Source organism: Malaclemys terrapin, chromosome 22 (genome assembly GCF_027887155.1).
Source record: "Malaclemys terrapin pileata isolate rMalTer1 chromosome 22, rMalTer1.hap1, whole genome shotgun sequence".
Classification (NCBI taxonomy): Eukaryota; Metazoa; Chordata; order Testudines; family Emydidae; genus Malaclemys; species Malaclemys terrapin.
Genome location: NC_071526.1, coordinates 15,334,466 through 15,361,015, shown reverse-complemented (window position 1 = coordinate 15,361,015; position 26,550 = coordinate 15,334,466). Strand labels below are relative to the sequence as shown.

At 45.1% G+C, this 26,550-nt stretch overlaps 1 protein-coding gene across 1 annotated transcript in view; it reads left to right on the top strand.

Annotated features, from left to right (window-relative positions):
- The window catches only part of CSMD2 (CUB and Sushi multiple domains 2), a 579,057-nt gene that overhangs the window by 237,280 nt on the left and 315,227 nt on the right, over positions 1-26,550 (top strand). The gene's annotated exons all lie outside the window — the stretch shown is intronic.

Below are 26,550 nucleotides of genomic sequence, written 5' to 3'. Positions count from 1 at the left end.
ATATTTATTCTAGCGCCCTCCTTACGATGTACTTGTTACAAAGACAAGGACAAATTTATCAGCTGCTCTGTGCATCCTGCACCTTTGGTTGACTTCAGTGGGTCCTAAAGATGCTCAGCACCTCTGGGAATCAGCCCCCCTCCCCAATTTTAAACTGTAAACATACATAACCAATCCCTGGATGTAGAGTCATGAAAGGGGGTTTCTCCCCTGTGCCCAGGGGCCAACTCAGTGAGGAGTTTACCCTATTCTGCTGCACTGAGTGGGGTCACTTATTGTGGTCAAGTGGGTATATACCACATAACCAGCTTCAGAGGGTGGAGATGGATGGCAGGAGAGAGATCACTTGATCATTACCTATTAGGTTCACTCCCTCTGGGGCACTTGGCATTGGCCACGGTCGGTAGACAGGATACTGGGCTGGATGGACCTTTGGTCTGACCCAGTATGCCCATTCTTACTTTCTTATGTTGTTCTCATGGTATCAAGGCTCTGGGCCTTTTCATACCCTATTTCTGGGAGCTAAGATGTCCATTTCATATGGTGCATGTAGCTATGGGGCTGTTGTTTTCTTGCCTGTGGTCTGCACCTTGAGATGCCTAGGAGAAGTTGTCTATAACCATAGACTACCGTTTTGACGGGATGAGTGATTTTAATGTAAAGTATAATGGTGACTCTTTGTGGATGGCAGAACATAAGACCTTGCCACCTGTCCAGAAAGGAAAGGGGAAACAGACATTGGTGAAACGGGCAGCCATTTTAATTGTGAAGAGTAAATAAGTAATTTAACGACATGGCGTTGAAAGGCTCTGATAAACATCAGGTAAATTGTTGAGTCTTCCCATTCTGGGCAAGCAGTCTGGTTTCCTGGTAGCCAGGATTCCTGTTCTTGAGTCTCTGCGGTGCCTACGCCATTTTGCTTGAGTCGGGGGCACAGCCTGTTTGCTCTTACTATTAAGAACATTTCCCACTAACAGCTTGCCCCACTGTAGCTCTTGGTCTTTTATACTGTGCAAAATGATTGTGGTGGTTCTCTGTTGTGTCTAGTCTTGTTAGAGGGGTTCTGTTAAAGGAGTTGGAGTTTTTTTTCTCTTCCCACCAGCAGTCTGCTCTGGGAAAGTGGGATGTGAAGAGTGGAATGAGTGGGATGTTGTAGCTGTGAATGAATGAATGTTGTAGCTGTGAAAATTCATTCCCGGCTGTATTTGTTAATGGTTTAACAGTGACACAGCAAATATTAAATGACCCGACTCAGCTTTAATGAAGTCAGTTTAATGAATTAAATGTATAACACTAGCTAGAGTAAGTTATTTATGAACAATTACAGCAATAGTTTGTTTCCAAATATTTTGCTTTATTGATTTTTCAAATATTAAAAAGCTTTAGCCAGCCTGTAATGATACTCAACTCTTGTACAGCACTTTGTACCCATACATCTCAAAGTGCTTTATAAAGGAGTTGAGGATCTTTCTCTCCATTGTACATATAGGCAGGAGAAGCAACTTTCCCGAGACTACCAGCAGAGCTGGGGCTAGAACTCTGATCTCCTGAGTCCAATCTAGAGGCCAATCCACTGGGTGACACTGCCTCCTATAGCATTTGCACTTTCACTTGATGCTACAGGTGATTAGATACTAGGATGATACATTATAGAGAACCAATAAATAGATTAGGACGATAGTTAGGATTAGGTTGGATACCCTGCTTCATGGCCCCTGTGGATTGCTGGTGCCTCTACCTGTTTGTGGTTAGGGATGCAGTTAAATGTGGTGGACATTAATACCTCCCTAGCAATATTTTGGGGAATAACATGGCCCAAGGAATGTTTCTGTAGTGGGTCCTTTGAGGAAAGGCACCACTGAATGGCAATACTGAGTTGGTTTCATATGCGGTTTGGAAGATCAAGCATGCAGGTGTTTTGGCTTCTGAGTGTAGACCGTGTTAGCCATCTCAGGTAACGACTCCTGTGTCCTCACCTGTCGTGATGGTGGGGTGTCCTGCAATATTATTGCCCATTCCATCTGCAAGAAGCATAAAGAATCATCTGGATTTGTGGATCATTGGAGAGTTTTAAGGGTTATGGATGTAACTTCAGAAGTGTTCAGCGCCCACAGCTCCCAGGACAGTCTACGGGAGCTGGAAGTGCTCAGCGCCTCTGAAAATCAGGCTTTGTCTGAGTGATATGTGGGTAAATGTGTGCCAGAGAGTAAAGATGGGCTTTGGTCCAGGTGCTGTTCTGGGATTCAGGAGATCTGTGTTCAAGTCCCAGCTGTGCCATAAACTACCTGTAAGAGACCTGGGGTGAGTCATTCAGTCTCTCAATTTTTCCCTTCCGTAAAATGTGGGTAATACTTCTTCCTTTGTCTTATGTGTTTGGTTTGTAAGCTCTTCAGTGCTAGGATTGTCTCTTACTCTGTGCATGCACTGGGGCCCCATTCTCAGTTGCGGTTATGTGCTACTGTAATGCACATAATAATAAACATTAATCTACTGCTGCTTCAAATCATCCCTTCTACAATGGTAAAGGGGCTATTTTTGTCCCCTTGCAGGACATTTTTCCTGGCATCTTAGGGAATACAAGTCCCTGCCCCAATACAATTCGAGGACATTTTTGATGTCACAGCTCTGACTAAAGGTAACAAAGCCCTGGTTTGCTAGCATCTCCTCCACAGTGGCCAGTTTCAATAGTGGTCCACGGGGCTGTGGCAGATCCTTCTCCCACCCCACCATAAATCCCATTGTGGAGGCTGATTCAGATAAGGTAATGGAATTAGCGTCCCAAGTGGGGAACTTGGGGTCTTAGAGTAGGAGAGAGAGCGAGCGCGCAGAGAAATTAATTCTGGTAAAGGCCTGAGGCACAGGAAGGAGAGAAGGGATATAGTCTGCAATCATAAAGGGTACATTTCTCCAGGGAATCTCTAGGGTGAATCTAGCCCTTCCGTAAATTGTTTCTAAGTGCTTTCACATTCCAGGCATTGGTCCGGTCATGGGTTGATTTGGAAAGTGCAATTATAACTTTTAGGGATTGGAGATGGATGTGGTTTTATTTTCTTTGTTTTCAAGAAAGCCGTGAGGCGGTGTCATGGAGAAGGGCTGTTTGGTTTCAGATACCATCCCTTTTATGGTGATAGCTGATAATGTGGCAAAACTGCTGTCCTAGGAGCACCCGTGAGCCAACATGCAGGACGGCAGGATGTTCGGTATGATGGGGTGATCTAAAAGGGAGAGACAGACAGAGAGAGAGAGAGAGACTTTAGCATGTGTGAATGTTGCCCGTTTAAAAGTCCTGGCTGGAGTCTCTCTGGTTGGCCTGTGATCTGTAATAATACCACCTAGTTCTTACATAGCATTTTTCATCCATGGATCTCAAAGCGATTTACAAAGGAGGGAAGTATCACTAGCCCTGTTTAACAGATAGAAAAATGAAGGCACGGAAAGGGGAAGTAACTTGTCCAAGGACACCCCACAGGCCAGTGGCAAACAGCTGGCTGGAAATGTCGGAATCTTGGTATCTTCATCTTTTCAGATAATGACTAATTACAAAGGGGCAAATCCTGATCGGAGTCAATTCAATGTCTCGCTGTCCTCAACAGGACCTGTGGGTGGTCACATGACACTCCTGGAATGATTCCTTTCTCTCTCTTTTTTTTTTTTAAAGTTACACAAACCCAGAGACCACCTGTCCTCTGCCGCGCCCCCCCCTTTCCCGTCTATGAAGCCCCCAGCATCACTGTTACCAGAGGTGCTGTGTGTGCCGCGTGCGGATTCTGTGGGCTGCACTGCCTGAGACTTGCATTACATTGTGTCTAAAGCTGCCATGTCAGGGTTTGCAGTCATCCGCAGGGCCAGAACTGACAGAGAATTTCCATTAGCTGCAACAATACTAATGCTGGTAGGTGCTCGAGTGCCGCCTCTGACACACAGACATTGAGCAGGGATGACATGCCAACCCGTATAGGGAACAGCAGTGCTGCCCTGTGCACCTGGGGGAGGGTTTTTCTAAGCATTCTGTGAGCACCACTACCACCACCTTCCCCCCTGAGTCTGTCTGTTAGTCTGAGGGATATTATATATGCCATTCGCCATAATAGCTAAGCGCCAGGACTGTGCAGTCTGCCTCACGGTTGCACCCAGCCCTTTTCTGCTGGCCTGTCTCAGAAGTCTGCTTCCCACATGGAATGACGCTGAGCAGCTCTGAGACAGTCGAGTCAGTCTAGAATTAATTCTCTTTAATTGTTGTTATGGATGATGCAGTTCATTTAAACGGAGAGCAACATTTAGTCAACCTTGACACATCCCATAAACGTCTCATAGTTTCAGGAGTTTGCCTGTCTTGAGTTCTACAAAACTTCCATGCTTACCTGTCAGTATCTGATAATGGTCAGAGGAGCGAGTGTTACATTGATACCTGGTCACTCGACAGCTCCTATCCTCCTCGAATACGTCTGAGCTCAGATCTGTGTAGTTTGCTATTGTCAGAGCTGATGGTCAGTTGTGAACAGTCAAATGTTCCGACCTTAACTGGTTCCAGCGGTGTGTTTGCATGCACAGATCAAACAGTCAGCCCAATAACTATTCTATTGCAGTTTGCACCAGGCCGCTTGCATGCACAGCTCAGGTGGGAAGAACAGTGGCTGAAGTTTTAGAAGATGTGCCCACCCTCTACTGCACTCCGGTATCTGTGATGTAGGTAGTTTGTGCATTAACAGGGCTTGATGCGGTCCAGCAAAGGTGAGCGTTGTATGTATAAGCCCAGAGTGATGATAAGCAATGAACAGAATGGCAGAGCACAGTCCAGTAATGACACTGCACAGCCACTGAGGTCCACCTCCCACCCATGCAGGAGAGAGGCTTGAGAGGGGAGTGCCTCGCACCTCCTTAGCAGGATGGGGATTGATATGAGCACGTTTCCACAGACATGCCCAATCTCTCAACCTATCGTAGGCAAAGATATAATATTCATGGCTCCCATTACTATAATAACGGAGCACCTCGTGGTGTTTAATGAGGCAGGGAAGTGCTATTATCCTTACGCTGCAGATGGGGAACCGAGGCTCAGAGATATTCACCCAAGGTCTGGGTGTTGTAATCTGGGTCTCCGGAGTCCCACCCTAGCGCCCTCACCACTGGACGCTCCTTCTCCACCATTCCCTGCCCTGGCCTCACCCCTTTTCTACCTTGTGCATGGAACAGTAAAGGAGCAGGCCTTCAAGGTGCTTGAGACACACAGCTGCTCACTGTGAAGGACTCCTACTGCTTCGCTGCCTTGTGCCCATGCTGCATATCTTCACCCTGGAATGCAACAGCTTTTCATTCCTTGCTGTGTGCCAGGCAATGACATGCATTTTTCAACCTCTTCCTGTTTGGTTTATTAACCTAAAGCCTTAGGCGGCCCATTCGATAGCAATGCGCTGTGCCCAGCCATGGTGCCTTCTCTGGCCTGACATTACAGGACTTTTTTTTTTTTTTTTTTTTTTAAAGATCTTGCCCAGACAGAAGGCAGCTGTTTCTGGCAGGCCCTACCTTGGGATTCAAACCAATTAAATCTGCATTGCTCTCTCTATCCGGCTCTAGCTCACAGACAACTTAAATCCATTGATATTGAGCAGACAGCATGAAACAGCCCTGATGTAAATAATAGCCTGAATTAAAATTAAAACAAAACCGCAAAAGGGAGAGAATGCAAAGTAAGTTACTTTATAAATACCAGGCTGATAGCACAGGAGTGTTGTTTCTGTATTGCACACTCCGTACATGCTAAAACATATCTTGCTGGGTTGATTCTGGCCCTGATTTTACCACTGACCTGCTGTGTGACCTTGGCCAAATGACTTCCCCTTTCTGTGCCTTGATTTCTCTTCCCATCCTTTGTCTGTCTGGCCTGTTTAGACTGTAAGCTCTTTAAAGCAATGTGTATGTACAGCCCCTAGCACAATGGGGTCCTGATCTTGGATCTTTGGATGCAGCTAATGCCAGTGACACCAACTCTTGTGATTTGTATCGTGATTTGTGGGTTTTTTGTTTTGTTTTTTGATATTTTTCTTAAAGCCTCAGTATGCGGCATCAAGTGACTATGGGAGAAATTAAATTATTATTTGGGGGGGGGGGTTAACTCTCATGAGTGCATGAAAATGAGACCCTAAAGGCTTGTAAACTAGAATTCAAATAAGAAGAACCCCAAATCTGTCATTTATTTTTAACTGCATGATTTTAAGTGAAGTGCAATGATTTATTTGCTGCCCGATGCTCATTTTTTCAATGCTTGGGCAATACGGCAGTAACAATATTGAGCTTTCTGCTCTCCGTGGAACAAATGCAGAGATGCCTTTGGCAGCCAGCAGGTGGTACGGGATGAAAAGCATTTTCTTTCTTAAAGCGAGTGCTCACGAATGGTGCCAGACTGGCGCTCTGGAGACTGAAGTCCCCCTGCGTATCCAGAGAGCCAGGACTGCACAGACAGGGTTAGGGCAAAGCTCCCCAATGTCATCCCAAGCTGGTGGACATTGAGCACAGGGACCCGCTTTCTAGGGTCTGAGGAAAAATCTGTTTCCATGGCTCGTTCAGTCCTGGGTGTGTCTCGTGAAAAGCTTTATTTGTACATAAAATACGGGGCGAGTTCGCCCCTCGTCTGCGCTGCTCTCTTGGCTGTAATCCAGGGCCAATGTTGGTGCGGGGTCTGCAGGAAGAGTGGTGGCTGTGACACAGGGCAGCCCCACACCTCCCTTTGGGGGAAGTTGCCCACTGGAAAGGGAGGCAGGACATGTCCAGAAAGGTCCGTGGCCACCTGTGCATTTCTGACTGCAATTCACACTTGTCCCAACTGCCATGTCCAATAAAATCCAGGTTGTGCGAAGGGGGCTGGGCCTATAGAGGCTCCTCCATCCCCCTTGCACCTTCTCCCAGTGGCCATAATCACGACCCTTGAACTCTACTAACCTCTCCAAAGGAGATTGGGAGGGAGTAACGCCATGCTCCCACAATCCCTCTGCATCAGCCTGTGAGATGTGACCGCCAGAGGCCAGGAGAGCATGCTATGCCCTCGCTGGGTGGGCTGGGAGTCCCACCTTGCCTCAGTGGTACAATCTAACCCTAAATAAGTATCTTGCTGACTTGGAGAAACAGGAGGGAATTGTCACGTCTCATTCCAATTTAGTTTTTCTTTCGTATTTGAAAACTTTCAGCAAGAAATGCTCCAACTTAAAATCGCCAAGGACTTATTGGGCACACAAACATATTAAGGCCGAGACTCTGGAGCCCCCATTTCACTGACCACAACACACCACCCATTCCTAGGAAGCAGTGATTTATTTACTCAGATCGAATGCTTGGAGTGCTCGGTCAACAACAAGCCATTTTGTTACACCATCCCTCTGAAAACAGACTCTCTAAATAATTCACCAAAGAGTTTGGAGCCAGGCTTGTTTTATGCTGTTCTGCTCTAATTATTCGGCTCTTGCTAAGTAAATACACGGGATCTCGCAAGTGCCTGTTTGAAATGTCTCTCTCACTCCGAAGAGCTGAATCCATTAATGGCGGGTAGGGCAGGGGGCCAACAGGAAGACCGAGCAAAGAAAGGCAGCTCATTTTTTTCCATAACTTCTTGGCAATTGATGCTGTTGAAGAGAATTCCCTTTTCCAACCTTTCTGCTTCTGCTGGTAACCTAATCGGATGTAAGCTTGTGCTTAAAGTAAGAACGTACTTAAGTGCTTTGCCAAAGAGAGGATGGAGTTAACTACCTGTTTAGCCACTTGGATGAATTGGAGCCCTGGAAGACCTATCCAGCAAGATTCTGTCCTCCAAATATTCAAAGATGGCCACTCACGTCAGGGGTTTGGGGGTTTCCAGGTCCACCTCGAGACACCTTAAGCCTAATTTTCAGAAGTGCTGAGCACCCAGCTGAAGACAGTGGGAGCTACTGCTGCTCAGCACCTCAGAAAATCAAGCTGTAGAGGTGCCAGTTTGAACATCCAAAAATTGATGCATCAGTGACCACTTCTGGAAATTTTGTCCCTTATCCTGTCTCCTGGGCTGTCCAGTCTGCTCACATTCCCTTTGCCTCTTTCCACACTCCAGCCCTCCTTTAATCAAAGGATTCATCTCACATTCCACTTTTATTGATGCAAGGATCTCAAAGTTCTTTGCTAAGCCTTGCAGCAGCCCTGTATAGGTAGACAATTATTGTCACCATTTTACAGAGGGGTAAACTGAGACAGCGAAGCAACTGTCCAAAGGCTGCTCGGTGGTTGAGCTGAGCATGGAGCCCAGGGATTCTTTGCTTTAACCACTAGACAGCATCTCCTATGATGATTTTAATATCCTGACAAAATATAATATTTGATGGCACTCAATTTAAGAATTAGCGTAAAATGATCATATCCAACTGAGTGGAGAACCTACTTCATTCCCAAAGAGTTGCCTGCAATGATCCTGTGTGTTAAAGCTCTCTAGTCCCTGTAGAAACTACCCTGGGGCCCACTCTGTACCCACTCCTGCTTCTTCAACGTCATCACTACTGTGTTGTTGCTCCCTTGTCAACATTCCTCTCGGGCATCCCACGGATAATTTTTTGTTGCCTAACTTTATTATCCTACCCGAGTGACATTAGTAGTGGTGTTGAAGAGAAGGAAAAGCTCTGGAAATAACTTGCCTTTGTAAGAACTGGAGCAATATATTTGTCTAAAGGGGCTAGGGGGTGAGAACCCCTGGAGTCTGATGTCCTCCTCTATTCTTGGGGCAGTCACCGTACAGTAAGCAAGAGGCAGCGTGGCTCAGAGATGGGGCTTTACAATTTAATGAGGAAATCCTTAACTATCTATGGCTAATGTGCTGGAGTGGCTGCTTCCCCTACTCAGTCCCTCTGGGGTAGTTGGGGGATCTCTGCTGTGCTGGCCCTCAGAGCTATAATCCCCATGTGTATTGTGTCCCTTTAGTTCAGGCATCCCATATGTATGGTGCTGCCTTCTAGAGCATGTCACCCCAGATTTGTTTGGTCTAAGGCAGCATGACCCTATTGGAATTTGACAAATTGGATAATTGGTCTGAATTGAACAAGATGAAAGTCAATAAAGATAAATGCAAAATACTTCACTTAGAAAGGAGAAATGAAATGCACAACTGCAAAACAGGGAATAACTTTGAATAGACAATGGTACTGCTGGAAAAGATCTGAGTGACATAGCAAATCACAAAGTGAATAAAAATCAACAATGTGATGCAGGTGCAGAAAAAAGCTAATATTGATCTGAGGTGTATTAACAGAAGTGTGGTGTGTAAGACATGGGTAGTAATTGTCCACTCTGCTCAGTTACGGGTAAGGACACAACTGGAGTACTGTGTCCAGTTCTGGGCGCCATATTTTAGGAAAGATGGGGACAAATTGGAGAGAGTCCAGAGGAAAGCAACAAAAATGATAAAAGGCTTAGAAAACCTGACCTCTGAGGAAACATGACTTGGGTGACCTTGGGTAAGTCACTTCCCCTCTCTGTGCCTCAGTTCCTCCATCAGTAAAATGGGAACAAGAATACTTCCCTCCTTTGTAAAGTGCTTTGAGATCTACTGGTGGAAATTGCTGCGTAGGAGCTTGTTGTCGTCGTTACTAAGGCAGCTTTCTCAAGCCATGGGATACATATCGCTGATGGTAGGTGGGCCTTGATCTGGCTGGTTTAAAGTATAGCATCAGAATAAGAACACATTAAGACCACAGCAATTAAAATTCCCAAAGGTGATTGATTGCATGAATGTAGAGGGGAAGCTAAGAATTATTTTGTATGTTATTGAGATTGTTAAATACTTTTTAAAAGAGATTCACCAAGTTCCTTTGAGTTCTCAATGTAGTACACTAAGTCTCAAACCTGAGAACCATTAGTCTTAGGCGTTCATATTTGGATCACTGCCTCTTTTCTTTCCCCCTCCCCCCCTGCTCCTTTTTTGCCAGTTCTTCCTTCTCAGCCTCTCATTTGATTTTGCCCATTTTTCTGGGAATCGTGCCCAGCTGTTTAATTCTGTGCACAATCCCAGATAACTCATCTGGAGAATGGGAGCTTTGTAAATTAATAAACTAAACAAATGTTCATAAACTGAAACAATCTTTACCTGTATCTCTCTCCCCAACTCTCTCTCGCTCTTTCTCTCTTGAATCAGGTCCAGAGATTCAGGCTTAACTCTGGATTTCCAGCCTTTTATGGCTTTCATTCAGAGGCTTAATAACATTTGATTTTTTTAATGTTTTAATGTACAGGGCATATATATTTCAGTTTTATGAATCCACAGAGAGGCCTCATTTGCTGAGAGCCTGTCACAGTGACCTTGGAGGCTGATACAATTCTCTTTTTTCCCCCGCTACCTGCTTACAGGCATAAAAGATTAGGATGGTTCATACCGGAGACTGGGCAGCTGTTTTGCCCCTTCTCGTTAAAAGTGAAGGGAATGTCTATAAAACAAAGGTATTTATTGGCGAGAGTTTTGAAGTGACTGAGATTTTGCTGATGCTGCATCTACAATGATACAAAGCTGCAGTGTGAGCGTCGGTTTCCTTTTCGTCTGCCTCGTCGGTCTGACCGCGTCAGATACTTCAGCCTTGCTTGGGTCCTAAAGTTTAGTATGTCCGCACTGCAACTGACAGTGTGATTGTATCATGGATAGGCTTTAACCTAGCTAGTACCGGTAACAATAGGGGGTGTAGATGTCATAGCATGGGCTAGCAAGCTACTAGTGGGTTTAAACTCTGGTTATCAGTTCATGTGGAAGCCTGTGTTGTCACCTGCACACTAGGTAGATTAAAGCTAGCATGGGTATTCCTACCTGTGCTAGAAACCCAGATTCACTTGCAGTGTAGACATATCCTTTGAGGAAAGCAGGGGTGGAGTGTGGAAAGAGGCAAAGGGATAACATATGGTGATGGGGAACAACTCTAGGAAGAGGAGCTATGAAGAGGGAGAAGGATAGAGGAGGCAGAGCTAGTAGGGGAGGGGAGAGGTGAATGGGGGCTGTGGGTGCTCAACATCTCTGAGAATCCAGGCAATTAGTTAGGTGTCTAAATATGGATTTAGGTCAGGTGGATTGATTTGAATCACTGTTTTGCATTTGTACTTCTTAATTATTTTACTAAAGAAAGGTTGATTCTTATTGGTTGGTAACCATTAAATACTTAAATAAAAATATCTGATTTAAAGAAAAATAAATGATTTTTTTTATATCATCGGTTTTTATCTACCCCGAGGTAGGTGTCTAACATTAGGTGCCTGTAAGCAGTCCAGACTCACCCCTGTGGTGCCTCCTGCTGGTCATCCAGGGAATTAGCTCGCCAGCCTCTGGAGCGCCCTCTGTAGGCCGGCGATCTGCCTTGTCCTCTTCTCTGGCCCCCGTGTCCCTCCCAGGACCCCGGTGCCCCTTGCCCTGGGTGCTGCCCCCTGTCAATACCCACACACACGCTAGGTCTCCCCTCCCAGGGGAACCCCCACTCACTAACCCCACCTCGCCTCAGGATAAGGCCATGGCCAGTCACCATCTAGCCCCCACTCTCTAGGGCAGACTACAGTATAGGCCACTCATCATCGGCAAGGTTGGGTTTGGACCTGCTGCCTTGGCCTAGCCCTCGGCTGCCCTCTGCAACCCCCAGTACCCCTTGGCCTATTACCAGGCCGCAGCCTGGGGCTACCCAGGCTGGAGCTCCCCAGCTCCTCAGCCTTTCCCCAGCCCTGCTCCACTACAGGTACCCTGTCTAGCTCCCTGCAGCCAGGCCCTTCTCTCTCTGAACACAGAAAGAGACTCTGGAGCGCCTGGCTCCCAGCCTCTTATATAGAGCCAGCTGAGGCCTGATTGGGGTGTGGCCCAGCTGCGGTTGCTTCCCCAGTCAGCCCAGCTTAGCAGCTCCCAGCCACCAGCCTTCTCCCAGGGCTGTTCCAGGCCCTTCCAGGCAGGAGCAGGTGTCCACCCTGCTACAGTGCCTAAATGGAAAGATGTTGGCCTTGGGTTCTAATTCTCCTCTCAGCCGACGTGTGCGTTGGTGTAACTCCACTGGCCTTGGAGGGGGCCCTGATTTGCATATCTATTTGCGAGGGACCTTTTCGTGCTTCCACGACCTTAGCATAGCACGAGACTGGAGATTGGGAAACTGGTGATCCTAATGGTTTTGGACCCAGGAGGGTTTGTGAGTGTTCTGGCCATAGCTTTGCATGGACAGTGGTTTCTGTCAACTTTTGGCATCCGGAGTCTCCCACGTGGTGGACGTCAGTGGAATTACACCAGCGCCTCTTGGTTGCATGACGTGTCAGAACAGTGGTGCGATTTGAGTGAGGCTGATGGGGACGTTTAGGTCAGATCTTCAGCTGGAGGATCACTGGAGCTCCCTTGGCTTCAGTGGAGCGATATCAATTTGCACCAGCTGAGGGAGCTGGCTTTTAGTCTTAGCTTTTTTCTTAAGCGTTTCAATCCTTGAATGAAAATGAAACATGGAAAACTCCACAGTAATTGGTCTCCCTTCAGTAACTCATGCTGAGGGAATAGAAGCCCTGCTGATTTGCTTTCAACTCACTTTCATTGCACCACCCAAGCCCGGGCTCCCTTTTCTGAGCTCCCTTTTCCCATTACTCTGTCCTGCTTTTCATTCCTTTGATTTTCCCTTTCCCTTTCCCCTATCCTTCTGTCTACCTTGCTCTTTGAACGGCTCCCTCCCTACGCTTGAGTCTCCATTGCCCCGCATCTTCTGCGGTTATTTACACCAGGGCAGCGTGGTCATTAAGTGCTACCCAAATCGGAACGATCTCAGTTTGCACTGACATAAATGACTGCATGAGGTGCAAGGCAATAGAAAACCAGGCCTCCAGTCTATATTTCTCTCCCTCTCCTCAGTTCTCTGCCTTCTTTGGCCTTTCCCCTTCCACAACTTTCTTCGTGAATTTTATTTGCTTCTCCCCTTTCTGTCTTTGTCTGCTCACCTCTCTCGCTTTTTTTTTAATTATCTGGAGATATACCTATCTCATAGAGCTGGAAGGGACCTTGAAATGAAAGGTCATCGAGTCCAGTCCCCTGCCTTCACAGCAGGACCAAGTACCGTCCCTGACAGATTTTTGCCCCAGATCCCTAAATGGCCCCCTCAAGGATTGAACTCACAACCCTGGGGTTAGCAGGCCAATGCTCAAACCACTGAACTATCCCTCCCCCTCGCTGATGGTTTTCTGCACCTTACACAGTAGCAGATGTTCCATCCGCTCAGCACAGCATCTATTATGCGGAAGCACGAGAACTAGCTGCCCAAAGATTCGCCTCTCTCTAGCCATAACTATGTTCAAGGCATAAGCTGCTCGCTCACATGTGCCTTTTGGGGAGCATGGTTTTGCTTGTCCCTTCTCTTGGGTGCAAAAAATCATCACTTTGCTGGTCTTTATCCTGTTTGTTTCCATTGCAGAAAAGTTGAGTTCTGTCTGCTCCCAGTGCGCCTCGTGGTGCACTTAAATTATTTCTGACGACACAGGTCATAATCCTCTTGTTTTCCCTTAACAAGAGCCATCTGAGCAACCGCCTCTGTTGCTGCTCATGTCATCTCGGCTGTAGTGAAAGTAGAACCAATGCATGAAAATGAGGCAGGATACGCTGTGCATACCAGCCAAGTCCAAGTGCCGAAAGAGGGTTGATATTTGAGAATTCCACGGGAGGATAGGGAACAGGTGTTCCATGTGGCACTGTGGTTGTTGAAGACGCTCCTCATTGAAGCTTTATCCCTGATTTGCTTCTGAGGCCAGGATTCCCAGGAAGAGGATAGAGATTTGTTTTGTCTATCTGCGTCCTTAGATGGTCCCTCTTGCCATAGTTTCTGAACATCATACAGCTATTAATGTGTTTATCCTCACAGTACCCCTGTCGAAGAAGCATCATTATCCCATTTTACAGATTAAGTAAGTTGCACAGGGTCAGACAGGGAGTCTGTGGCAGCATAGAGAAATGAACCCAGACATCCTGAGTGACAGCACGCTGTCTGACCCATGAGACCATCCTAATTTACAATGGTGGAGCATGCATTGTGTTTGTGTGTAGGTTAGTGGTGGCCTTAAAGATAAGACTATAATTGCCATAATGGAGCCATCCCTCTAATCCGGGGTCCTGGCTCTGACCGTGGCCTATGCCGGTTGGTTCAGAGGACGGTGTGGACAAGCTCAGCAGAAGGCCATGATGGATGTCCCTCCTTCCTAACTCACAGGCTGGCTGTTGCGCTGAGGGGCCGTTTCCTTTCCAAACTTAAACAACCAAAAACCTAAATAATAGAACTCTGGAGGCTCGAGCTTAAATTTTCTCAAGTACGTTTTCATTGCTGCAAAAACAGCATGTCTCATTTCCAGCCGCTGCAGCCAGCCGCATTGCTCCTCTATCTGCCTGACATCCATTTTCTAATGACCCCAGCAGAGACTCGGCAGCGGATATTTAATATATCTGATGCCATTAATGTACAACACACCCTTAACCTTGCAGCATGTCTAATCTTGAAGGAATTGTGGCCGCAACGAATTTTTGTTGAAATCCAACATTTAGGAAAGCATTATTTTGCCTTGTTTCCTATGGTAAGTTATTGCAAGTGACAGATACCAAGCTAAGAATTTCGAAAACATTCCTTTGGCAGCTGCTAGCAGAGGCGCGAGTGTTGTGATTGAGTAAGCCATTACTGGACGCTAATGTCTAAGGACAAGCTTTAAGTGCTGCTATTAGAAAAGAGCAGACTGCAATTGGTTTGCATGCAATGCGACGTTCTCTGAGAGATGGAAGGTTAGGGCCTGATTCTCAGAAATGCCTGTGAGAATCTTAAAGCCACCCTTGTTACTTATGTAAAACTAAGATGGCATGTTTAAAACCATCCAACCAACCAAACTTCTGGATATAATGGGGGAGGGAAAGAATCCCCTACCCATACCAAAAATAGAGCTGAACCTTAGCTTCAAAGCTCGGATCTGAATCCAAACTATCCCATATATTCTGGGGTGTTTAGATCCATCTTTGCAGGAAACTGGAATATTGGGGCGAATTGTCTGCTGGTATAAATTGGCTTCAGTGGAGCCATGCCACTTTATACCAGCAAAGGACTTGGCCAATGCCCTGCAATTATCCTGCTGCTCTGTGGTTTCAGTAAACCTCACAAGCCAAGCAGGCTTGGGCCTGGATAATATCCAAGTAGGGCACCCCATACAATGAAAATCATGGCCTTGCAGGAAGTTGTAATAGTTATTCAGTAGGAGGTTCTCTTTCAATAGTAAACAAACACCTCTGGGTGATGCTAGGGAATATGTGCTGCTGGAATTGCTGTGTTCTGGATAAAATGAAAAATGGAGAGTCCTTTAAAAATAAAGATCTCCTGTTTCTTACTGGAAAAGTAGACAGGTTCGCCCTAGTAAGCTGGGTAAATGCCAGTTTTAGTAACTAAATTTGCTTTTCCAGAATTCCCTGTGACTCCAACTGGATACAATATTCTTGATTAGGGTGTGTAGCATTGCTGTGCACTCCAAAACAGCTGTTGTGTTCTGCACCAGAAGTGGCTGAGTGATGACAGTATAGTATATACAGTAGAGACACTTAAAAACCTTTTAACAATGTTTTTTCCTGATTCCTTAGATGCACTGTAAAATTTCTACTGTTTTTAAAGGTTTTTGTTTTATTTTTCCCCCTGGTTTGTTAATAAGTGCAAAAACAAACAAACAAACAAACTTGAGCTGTTATGAACTTTCATGCTGGTAGAAACATTTAAAGTGCAACCCATTGTCTACAGCCTGTGAAGTGTTTGAGGATGACAGGTGCATAACAATAAGGGATTATTCCAGCACAGAAGAATCTGGGATAGACTCTTAGCTCTTGCTAGTTGCTCTGATGCACAGTACAGTGGAAATGTGATAATTAATAAGGAATTATGATCATACCTACTCCAGAAAACAACCTGTCTCTGTAAATTGGTAGATGTCTGGCTATCAAAGAGCACAATAATGCTTAAGGATGTTGGGTGTTTTTCAACTCCCTGTTTAATAGGATTTCTTATTGCAATGTCTGTGGTAAATGAAAAGGAATGCACTTTCTTTCACACTGCGTAAACAAAACCACTCCTTGCTCCTGCATGAAATAGTAGTTTCCATCCAAGGGATGTTCTCTCTTTCTGTAGGGTTTGAAATGCTTTCCCAGTTCCTTGCCTCATATTCGGGGATATATGTTTTATTGGGGTTTTGTTACCTTCTGAAGAAGAGCTCAGAATTGCGTGCGTCTCAGGCAGCCCACCCTTCATCACTGAATCACTAAGAGATCATTCTTAGAGAAATTAGAGTGGCAAAATGGGTTGCGTTTGGGTTTGCATCTGTGTGTATCAGTTGGAGATGTTGCAGATCCGAAGTAAGGGATTTCTCTTCTTTTTATTCACATAAAGGCAGTACTCAAAGCACAGTAATGGATAATCCTTTTCCCACCAGGATTATGAGCATCAGATTCTAATTCCAGAGGATGTTCTAAACTTTCCTCTCTTTGTAAGAAGATCTAGGGTTGTTTCCCCAACTTCCACCATTCCAAGGCATTCACATCTGTATTTACCTGATTTATTGAATGCTAATTCCCTCAGGCTAACAATTAGGTAAAATATTAGCCCTGTTAATTTGCTTGCCCTATTGAGTTTTTGGTCAAGCAAGTTTGCACGCATTGATCGAGTGCGTTCTGCATGTTATTGTGTTTTCAGTGCTCTTTCTATCACTGGTGAAGGTCCCTAGCGGAAGTAAACACTATTGGCATTAACAGTGACAGACTGTGTCACAGTGGTGAACGGGGAAAGATGATGAAAGGGGAGTGGCTAACTATATGCCATGCTGCCCTGAATTGGGGCAGTCCCTGTTCACATTGCTAAGAGGATTTAGCAATATCCAGGAGGAGGGGGCTCCAAAGTGGAGGGATCATAAAACTGAGTACAAGATGCAATACTGCACATCTCTCCCTACCCTACAGAACACCTATTTTGCCCCGTCATAGCTGTGAATCCCAGGGTGCAAGCAGATTCCCCTCAAGCGGGCCATGCTCGGCACGTTAAAATTCCCATGCTGACAGCGGGATTAGCATCTGGGACCGCAAAGCATCTTTGCTGCTGACCTCTTGGCTTTGTTTTCAGTTCCCCGGCCCCAGTGTGAGCCTGGAGAGATGAATGCCTCATTAAGCTTGATGAGAGAGCACAGGTTTATATATAAAAAAAAAAAAGAAAGAGTTTGGAAAATCAAATAAGTGTTCCCATTGAAGCTGGGCTTTGCGCAGTGGCTGATTACAATTAGAGGCATTTTTGTACCTGGAGCTCCGTCATTTAACCGTTTCTCTGGCTTTTCAGACAGGGAGGCATTGTGCACAGAGGCAAATCAGACATCTCTAAGCTACGTGTGGTGCAGCAGCTCACCCTGCTGGGCTCTGGGTCAAGCTCTTCAAGAGTGGCTAGTAATTTTTGAGTACCCCAAATTCTGGGTGCCCAGCTTGAAACTCCTAAGAAAGGGGCCTGATTATCAGAGGGCAGGTTCTGAAAATGTATGCCCCTTTGACATGTTTCAAGTGAGCGACCCAAACAATTCTTGGGGCACCCAACGTTGCCGGTTGAATTTGAACATCTGGGCTTTGGTCTGCATTGGGCGCGTGCGTGTGTACAATTTTTTGACCCTTTGGGAATTTAAGGAGGCAACAATAAACTTTCAAGTAACGCGAGAGCTTCTCCTCCTCTTCTCTACAACTATTTCCTCCAGGAGATTGGCAGCACATCAGACAGGGCCAGAATGACCACATATATATTTATTTAGTGCATGGAGAATGAATAGCCAACACAGGACTGCTGGTAAAATGAACTCAAGCCAATAGAAGGACTCCCCTTGACTTTAGTGGGATTTGCATTAGGCCCTAAATAGGACCCCGATAATGTGTCTGGTGGCCGGAGGTCTAGAAAGAGCCGGTAAGTGCTGCCAGTAATGCACACAGCTAATGGGCAATCTTGTTTAGTACAAAGTAGCGGAGAGCTGTGTTAGTTTTAATCTGAAGGGCCTGCGTTCTCTTTGCCATTCTCTGTGTGTATCTTAGCAAATGACCACAATATCGGAATGTGTTTTATTTACTTAGCATGTTTTATTCAAACACTGAGTCATTACAGGTGATTGCTTCAATCTGTCAGCCCTTTGCAATCAGTGCATTCAAAGGCAAAATTTTCACCCTTTCTTTCTGTGTGTCAGTTAAACCAAAATGCTTTGTTCTGAGATGATTGTTAGGTCAAAATCCACCATTTGCTTTCCCCATTTGCCTGTTGGAAAGAGAATTTGCTGCAGTCACACAGGCAACATAAGAACATAAGATCGGCCATACTGGGTCAGACCAAAGGTCCATCTAGCCCAGTATCCTGTCTTCCGACAGTGGCCAATGCCAGGTGACCCAGATGGAATGAACAGAACAGATAATCATCAAGTGATCCATCCCATCACCCAGCTTCTGGCAAACAGGGGACACCATCCCTACCCATCCTGACTAATAGCCATTGATGGATCTATCCTCCATGAATTTATATAGTTCCTTTTGAACCCTGTTATAGTCTTGGCCTTCACAACATCCTCTGGCAAGGAGTTCCACAGGTTGACTGTGTGTTGTGTGAAAAAAATACTTCCTTTTGTTTGTTTTAAACCTGCTGCCTATTAATTTCATTTGGTGACTCCTAGTTCTTGTGTTATGAGAAGGAGTAAATAACACTTCCTTATTTACTTTCTCCACACCAGTCATAATTTTATAGACCTCTATCATATCCCCCCTTAGTTGTCTTTTTTCCAAACTGAAAAGTCCCTGTCTTATTAATTTCTCCTCACATGGAAGCTGTTCCATACCCCTAATCATTTTTGTTGCCCTTTTCTGAACCTTTTCCAACTCCAATATATCTTTTTTGAGATGAGGCGACCACATCTGCTGCACGCAGTATTCAAGATGCGGGCGTACCATGGATTTATAAAGAGGCAATATGATATTTTCTGTCTTATTATCTATCCCTTTCTTAATGATTCCCTATTGAGCTAAGAAGAGAACTGCAAAATATGCTTGTGTTGTAATTGTCACTGTGAGAATAAGGCAGCCTCGTTCCAGTGCCAGTTCTGTTTTGTGCTGTAATTTCCATCGAGGGCAAGGACTATTTACTATATGTAAATGCTGTATACGGCGGGGTTCCTGATCTCACCGAGGAACTACTGTACAATAATAAAAATGTTTAAACTTTGTGGTCATGACAGTTACCAGAGTCTGATCACTAGTAGTGGAAAATAGCAGCAACAATGCACAGTGTAACTAAGAGGGAATCTGGGGTGTGAAAGAGGTAGTGAATGAAGGGTGGAATAGTGGAACGGTGTGTAGCATCTTCCCTTGTCCCCTAGAGTTTCATAGGTCCATTTGCTGAAGTAGCCCTCCAAAATACAGTCTTCAGAAGAGCCCTTTCCCCACACCCAGTCTCTCTCTTTATGCAGGGCTCTGGAGAGTTGAATGTCCAACAAACCTGGAACCCCAACATCAGCAAACCTCTTCAAGCTCTTATATATACATTTTTGGGTTTATTTTGTTGGTTGCTAGAGGGACACATTTCGTTCCCCTGGCAGCTGTCGCAAGGGGTGATACCTGTTCTGGATAAATAATAGTTTGGAAAGGAATTCCCAGAAAGGTGACCAAAAATGGTTTGGAAAATGAGATCTCCACAGAGAGGCATGTAAAAGATGATGGAGGCAGACACAATAACTATAAAACCATGTGTGAATATACCAAAGAGGAAGGGGGAAGGCCTATTCTCTGTAGTAGTCGAAGGCAGAACAAGAAACAATTTTACAGCTGTCAGGACAATTATTAGGCAGTGGAACAAGCTGCCAGAAGGCCATGTTGAATCAGCATCAGCTGGAGACATTAAAGCCAAAAAGGCTGCACAGTGGGAATGAAGTGAAAGAAGCTATGAAAACTTTCCGGCTCCAGCCTTCAGTGTAGTTGACCATGTGTAAGCAAGGGCCAGAATTTCGCGCTGTAGTGAATTAGGATTGTCAACGTAGCTGCTCTACAAGGCAGACTAGATCCAATTAGCTCTCAACCGGCTCTGTTGGCTTCGCAGGGGTAGTGGGAGAGCAAAGGAGTAAACACTTATTTTCCGTCACTAAAGCAAGCAGGTAAAACATGGAATATCTACAGAGAGCAGCTCTGAGGCGTGATCAAAAACCCACTGAAGCCAATGGAAAGACTGGCGTTGATCTATTCATATTATGGTAGCCCTTGTTGGAGCCCCAGTCAAGCTGGTGCTCAACAAAGCCCCATTGTTCCTGGCACTATGAAGAAAAATAACAAAGAAAACTGCCATGCCCTGGTGAGTTTATCATCTGGGTGTTAGGACAAAACTGAGAAATGGGCATGGGGCAAGGGCTTGGGGAAGGGACAACAATAAACAATTTAGGAAAAAAGAAATTAAGAACGGCCCTACTGGGTCAGACCAAGGGTCCATCTAGTCCAGTATCCTGTCTTCTGAGAGTGGCCAGTGTCAGGTGCCCCAGACGGAATGAACAGAACAGGTAATCATCAAGTGAGCTGCTTGCCCTTGTCCAGCCAGTGCTAGTTGTTGGTGGTGGTATTTTATTATTTATTTGTATTATGGTAGGTCTAGAGGCCCCACTCAGGGTCCAGACTAGGGAGCTAGGGGCTGTACAATCACAGAATAAAAACTCAGTCCCTGTCTCCAAAAGTTTAGTGATCTGTGGGCATCACAGCAGAGGTAGGTTCCAAAGCAGAAAGGACAAGCCAATTAAAGTGGGCTTTAGACCAGGCTCCTACTGAATAAGAGGATGCCATTTTTGTCATTCTCCTTCACTGTTGGACTTCACTTGAAGAAAATATGGCCTGTGATGTTGCCAGCTGTAACCAGACAGACAACTCCACATAGCCCTTGTTTAAAGAGCTAGACAAGATTTTGCCATCTGCTGAAAGGATTGGAGGTTCAGTCCTTTCATATAAGTACCCAAAGGTACAGGCACGGTGCTGGGTGCTCATACGCATCATCCCTTTAGAGCGTAGAGTAGCTCGGGATGGTTCTTTAAGTGTAATGAATTAGCCCTGTATAAGCAATCTGGACAGGCTCTGGTTTTAGACTAAGAAGGACGTTGTAATAGTCTCAAGATTCATCAGACCGTTTATTTAAAAAATTAAAGACGTCCTCCCAGCCTTGTTTGCTGATGTGATGGGAAAGGTGAGCAGCTTGTCGTATCCCCTAGCTTTGCTGCATTGTTTCCATCAGTCAGCGTCTCACTGTAGGAACCGGTGAAGATAGTTCAAAGGACGGGCTGCTCCAGACTCCCAGCACCAGAGGAGCTGTTTGTCACTTGATTAGTTAAGACTTCTGCTTTGAGGCAGAAACCATTAGGGCAGGCTTGTGCCTTCCTCGGGAGGCGTCAGCACCTCTCCTGGCACAGCCCATCAGCCCCTTTCATCCTCAAGGTGTTGATGGAAGCACCGTGCCTGCAGAGAGACACTCCTGCTCCTGGTTCACTTCTGATCAGCTCTGCCATGTAGCCCTGAGGCCAGTTAGCAGGAGTTGTGACTGCGATGTCTATGGCTGTTTTATTGTCCGTGTAGTATGTTTGCATGGGACTGCCTATATGCAACGGTCAATTGGTGAATGTTTTGGGGTTTAATTTACCTCTGTGGCATAGTTGAGAAGTTGCAGGAGAGTCGTAAGCCCCTTCAAACGCTGCTCCAGATTGTGCAAGAAAGGCACTTGCAGCCAGTCCTAAATAGTGCATGAGCTGGTTTAATGGCAGCCCCTGGTATCTGGGTCACTAACAGTGTCTTACTTCCCTGGGGCTAGCATCTCTGCACATGCCAGGCAAGCCTTGGGGAGCATCCTTTGCAACTTTAAGGAGGCAACTAAGCCTTCACGTAAGTGAGAGCCTCCTCCCCCATCTTATTGTTGAAACCATTTCCTTCCAGGTTTTGGCAGCTTGTCAGATGGGCCTGATTGTCTGTAAATAGTCAATGAACAGCAGCTAGTAAAATGATCTCAAGTCAGTTATTAATGGCCTGACCCAAAGCCCATAGAAGTCAGTGGAAAGACTCCCAGGGACTTCAGCTGAATTTGGATCAGGCCCTAAGCAGGACCCTGAGAATGTGTTGACCACGGGCTTGGAGCATTCCAGTTGTGGATATGATACTTAGAAGTTGGGTGAAGATTAATGACCCTTTGGACCCTAGCATTTTCGAGTGAACTGCTACCCCAGCAAATGCTCAGAAGGATTTATGTAAGTTAGTTTTTGTGTATTTGAAAGCAGTAGTGGCTTAAATTGAATGTTCACGGTCCAGTTCCCAAAGAAACCACCATCATAAAAACCCAGGTGGGCAGTCCCAGCAGAGCAGCCAACCAAGGACTCATGGAGACTGAATTGTCTTCCTACTCTTTGGGGTTGATCTTTGATGTTCAGGGTTGACCACTGGGTAAATACATGCCCTGCTGTCATGCATGCTCTGCCTAATCTATGGTTAAAGAGAGAGCTTCTGATTCCTGGGTTATCAGTCCAGCACCACTGCCTCCCACCCAGCAAAGCACTTAAGCATGTGCTTAACTTTGAGCATATGATTAGGTCCTGTTGAAATCACAAGTAAATTCACTTTCTCACTCACACACGTGTGCACGCGTGCGTGCATACACACACACACACACACACGCACAGCATTTATTATTTAAAACAATAACTAAGAAAAATGTAGTGGCTCTTTGCTGTCACCATACTAGATGTGTGTGTCCTGAGAAAAAGCACTCTCTGTAGCATTGGTAATAAGGTGGAAAGAGGTTACAGGAAAGTGTAATAAAACTGTAGCAAATTTCTTTGGGGGATTTGCACACGGCATTAACAGCTTTCAAATGCATTAGCTATTTTACCTTGGGTTAAATTAGTGTTTGTTTTCTCCTGAATAGAATAAATATAATCATATTAGTTACCTTTCTTTTTCTATGGCTTGAACCTAATGTTATTGAAGTAATAGAAATACCATGGCAAGCACTTATATATATATATATATATATAATTTGATCTCTCCATCCTATTAGGCTAACCCTTCTTTTGTAACCATTCTGATTGCAGTTTATTGTGTCTATGCATTGTACGGGCTTCCCATTCTTTTCTGTTGTAAAGACCGTGTCATGTTTACATGTGTTGTCTTGTATCAAGTCTCTGTAAGAATATTTGCATTAAGACTAGCTCAGCTAGTTGGCGAAGGGGATGTGAAACTTTCATTTCTAGTTCTCAGGTCACAGTCCAGTCCAGCTCAGTAGTGAGTGTGAAAGCCATTTCCATTGGATGTCTGTCCAATAGCCATAGGTTACTGTACATGTGACCACATCACAAAACCATCTCCCGCATAATGGACAATATTTGGCTCCTGGGTTGGGTGTGTAACCAGGAAGGCCATGGACTGCTCACTGAACATCACTTCTCATGCCTGAGGGTATGTCTACAATGCAGTAATTTATGACTGCAGTATTTTCAGATATACCTAGGCTAGCTTTGATCCAGGTAGCTCAAATAACAATAGCAGTGAAGTCACAGCAATAAAGGCCTGCTCGGTACCCTGGCCCCGCTCTCGAGTGGCTAGCCCGTGCTGCCATGGCTTCACTGCTATTGTTATTCCAGCTAGCTGGATCAAAGTAGATATGTCTACAGGTGCTGCCATCACATCTCTGATTGTGGTGGAGACGTATCCTGAAGCACAATGGCAAGGCAGTTACCACTTCATCCACTAGGTCTTTTTTGGATTGAGAGAGGCTGTGATGGCCGTCATGAGCCTTTCATCCGTATTAAATATACTAAGGGACAGGCCAGGAGATTGAGTGGCTAGGGATCTGAGTCTCAGCAGATGTGGGTTCTATTCCCAGCCCCGTATGTGGCCATCAGTAAGTCACTCCAACTTCCTTGTGTAAATGGGTATAATGATACTTTCCCTCCTTTGTAAAGGGCTCTGAGACCTAGGAATGAAAAGAGCTATATAAACACCAAGTTTTGCTACATATTTAAAAAAAAAATTCCAAAGGCCAGTGCCTGGAATATCTATTTTTAATATCTGAGGGTATTGAGCACAACTCTTATTTTGAAGTCACCAGTACAAATCTTTTTGCAAGATGATGAGCAGGGTCATAGGAGGCTCTGTATCAGTGACAGCTGTCTGGCTAATAGCTAGAATAGCCCTGGACACCTATTAAAACAAAGTCTTCTCCAGGAGTAAGAGTCTCTTCCTTTTTTCTCCTGAATGGGCCTGGGTGGGGATCCACCTCTGCTGGGTCCATTTCAGAAGTATTATTGCAGCAGGATTTTTTCCTCCTAGTTATACATATGACATCCCCACCTGTTGGTACCCGGACAGGCATTAAGAAATATTAGCAGCAGATGGCCTGTTTTCACCTTCATCACTGGTATGCATTTCTCCTGCAGCAGAATGCGATAATGCTCTTTTAGGGACTGTGCCACTGGATATGTAGAGTGTTTGTGTATTAAGAGAGATTTTAGAGTTATCCAGAATTTTTGAACTTCAAAGTTTAGGGTCAGGATAAGTCTTGAGAAAGTTTCTTGGTTGATTTATAACTGGGCTATAGCACCACTATACTCAAGGTCGAGGTTCGCTTCCTGTTTAACAGCTGATTTCTGTAAGTGCTCTAAATCTATATACAATCCCAAATCTTTCACCCGTCACAGCAGAAAATCCTTGTTGCATCTTTCGAGTTCTTGTCTGTGAATGGAGTTAAGAATTGCATTTATGGGAGCAAAATCCACCGTGAGAATGAAGTATTGGAAATAAACTGGACCGTTTCCTTTAACACACATTTGTGGGGAGGGAGGGGGTGTATACACAAAGTGTGTTAAATTAAACAATACATCTTTAGCATCCAGACTTCACCTTGTTACTGTGAAGCCATTTAATAATTTCAGAATTTTTTTTTATATTTGGAGATATACCTATCTCCTAGAACTGGAAGGGATCTTGAAAGGTCATTGAGTCCAGCCCCCTGCCTTCACTAGCAGGACCAAGTACTGATTTTGCCCCAGCTCCCTAAATGGCCCTCTCAAGGATTGAGCTCACAACCCTGGGTTTAGCAGGCCAATGCTCAAACCACTGAGCTATCCCTCCCGCCAGTAGGCATGTAAATAAATTAATTGAATTCATTTTAATGAAACAGTTTGTTATGAGGGGGTCCAATAATGAATGGGCTGAGGGGGAGTGAATTAATTTGGAAACATTTTGTAAGTCAGGAAAGTAAATTGCAGAGAAAATAAGTAAGGCGAGATCCTTAGCTAGTGTAAAGTGGTGTATCTCCTTTACACCGATATTTACCAGCTAAGACTCTGATTTATAATTTTATTTTAAATGAGCTGGGGAGACCAACTCTGTGTCACTTTAAAAATAAAAAAGTAAGAACAAGTAAGAACTTGCAAAAAGTATTGATTGTTTTTAGCCAGCAAATTTATCTGGGAGCAGACCGTAATTAAAGTTGACGGCCATGGCTGCTATGTGGAAGTCCTGTCATCTTTCAAGGGAATACAACCAGAAAAAGAGTGCAAACCTAATGATAGAAGAACTTGGTGTCACTTCCAGCATCAGCTTTTGTAAGGGATACGGCAGATGCACTCAAAGGCTGGAAACTGTCTAGGAAGGACTGAGCACTCAAATATTGGAAAGTAGAGGCTGGATCCTCAGACGGTGATGCTCCATTTATGTAAACAGGGAGATGGTGAGAGCTTGAAGTCAGTAGAGTTCTGACCAATTTATAGCAATGGAGCGTCTGGCCCTAGAGGTGGGTCTAGGATGCAAAATTCAGAGGAGAAATTGAAATCAATGGGAGATCTGCCATTGACTTCAGCGGGGCCAGGACTTCACTTGAGATCTGTAAGGCTGAAATCGGAAAACAGAGCTGCCTGCCTCTGCCTCAGTGAATGCCCTAGAACAAGTCACATATGGACTGTTTTCTCTAAAGATGGTGAGCTCCTGTTAGCTTCATTTGGATTGGTGGGTGCTTAGCAGCTCTGCAGATCAGGCCAGTAACTTCTTGGTGCTTCTGTTTCCCTGTCCACAAAAGGAGAAAGGAATTGAATTCCTTTCTTTCGCAGGGCGATGGGATGAGGGAGCCAGAAGACTCTATTCATGTGTGTAAACGGCTTTGTGGTCCTTGGATAGCTGGTGCTATTGAAAGGCATTGCTGTTAGTCTTATCGGTGTATTTTTTTTCTTTTAGTGCTGCAACGGGCAGGAGTCCCGTGCTCGATGGCAGTTCAAGTGTTAATATCCAGGGACTGTCAGAGACTTAAGCTCAGTCTGAGCACGCAGCATTACATCGCGCTCCCCAGGAGAACTCCAGGTTGATTCACTTCTCTTTCGAAATGATGGAGTTGTATTTAGGGATGCTTGTTTGGTCCTCCCCACTTCCTGGCTTTTGCTCTTGAACAACGTGACCTAATTATCTGTTGTCTTTATGGAAGTCCATCAGGATGAAATTGCTCCGATATCACAAGTGAATGAGGTGTTAGAGAGTCTCAC